Source organism: Mus caroli, unplaced genomic scaffold (assembly GCF_900094665.2).
Source record: "Mus caroli unplaced genomic scaffold, CAROLI_EIJ_v1.1 scaffold_14623_1, whole genome shotgun sequence".
Lineage (NCBI taxonomy): Eukaryota > Metazoa > Chordata > Mammalia > Rodentia > Muridae > Mus > Mus caroli.
In genome coordinates, this window is record NW_018389014.1 from 13068 (window position 1) to 14660 (window position 1593).

At 41.5% G+C, this 1593-nt stretch overlaps 1 pseudogene; it reads left to right on the forward strand.

The window, feature by feature from the left end:
* The first annotated feature begins 235 nt into the window (after positions 1–235).
* On the forward strand, positions 236–1160 carry LOC110287896 (annotated as a pseudogene).
* Positions 1161–1593: the final 433 nt, after the last annotated feature.

Genomic DNA, 1593 nt, shown 5'->3' on the forward strand with positions numbered 1-1593 from the left:
AAGGGGCTAGAACTACCCCACTTGCCTTGAGTGAATCATCTGGGCATGGGGCAGATGCTGGTTGGTTTTATGACAAAGCTCTTGTCTAGCCACTGTTCTAAATATTCTTTAGCTAGCCTTCTTCTATCTCTAGTATTGGTCCATTCAAATCCCTCTGCACACAGGTACCAACCAGAATCTTTATAAAATACAAGCTACCTTCCTTGGCGTGATTCCGTCCTGCGCGTCTGTTCTGTGGAACAGGAGGCAGTTGTTTTCCATCCGGCTTCTCCCACACTGAAGTGCACGCCTCCACCTCATGGAAGACTCGATGGAAATGGACATGAGTCCTCTTAGGCCTCAGAACTACCTTTTCAGCTGTGAACTAAAGGCTGACAAAGACTATCACTTTAAAGTGGATGGTGATGAAAATGAGCACCAGTTGTCATTAAGAACGGTCAGTTTAGGAGCAGGGGCAAAAGATGAGTTACACATCGTAGAGGCAGAAGCAATGAACTATGAAGGCAGTCCAATTAAAGTCACACTGGCAACTTTGAAAATGTCTGTACAGCCAACAGTTTCCCTCGGGGGCTTCAAAATTACACCACCTGTGGTCTTAGGGTTGAAGTGTGGTTCAGGGCCTGTGCACATTAGTGGACAGCATCTAGTAGCTGTAGAGGAAGATGCAGAGTCTGAAGATGAAGATGAGGAGGACGAAAAATTCTTAGGCATGCCTGGAAAGCGATCTGCTCCTGGAGGTGGTAACAAGGTTCCACAGAAAAAAGTAAAACTTGATGAAGATGAGGAGGACAATGATGAGGATGATGAAGATGATGATTTTGATGAAGAGGAAACTGAAGAAAAGGTCCCAGTGAAGAAATCTGTACGAGATACCCCAGTCAAAAATGCACAAAAATCAAACCAAAATGGAAAAGACTTAAAACCGTCAACACCAAGATCAAAGGGTCAAGAGTCCTTCAAAAAAACAGGAAAAGACTCCTAAAACACCAAAAGGACCTAGTTCTGTAGAAGACAGTAAGGCACAAATGCAAGCAAGTCTAGAAAAAGGCGGTTCTCTTCCCAAAGTGAAAGCCAAGTTCATTAATTATGTGAAGAATTGTTTCCGGATGACTGACCAGGGGGCTATTCAAGATCTCTGGCAGTGGAGGAAGTCTCTTTAAGAAANGGGTTTAAACAGTTTGAAATATTCTGTCTTCATTTCTGTAATAGTTGATATCTGGCTGTCCTTTTTATAATGCAAAGTGAGAACTTTCCCTACTGTGTTTGATAAATGTTGTCCAGGTTCAGTTGCCGAGAATGTGTTGTCTAAAATGCCTGTCTAGTTTTCAAGGATTGAACTCCACCCTTTACTTGGTTTTAAGTATGTATGGAATGTTATGATAGGACATAGTAATAGTGGTGGTCAGATGTGGAAATGGTAGGGAGACAAATATACATGTGACATAAACTCAGTATTTTAATAAAGTAGCACTGTTTCTAAATAAATAAATAAATAAATGAAATAAAAGCTACATCTAGGAGTGATGGCTCATACCTATAATGCCAGCATTTCGGAGATAGGCTTAGGATGATCTGGATTTGAAGGTCATCTTT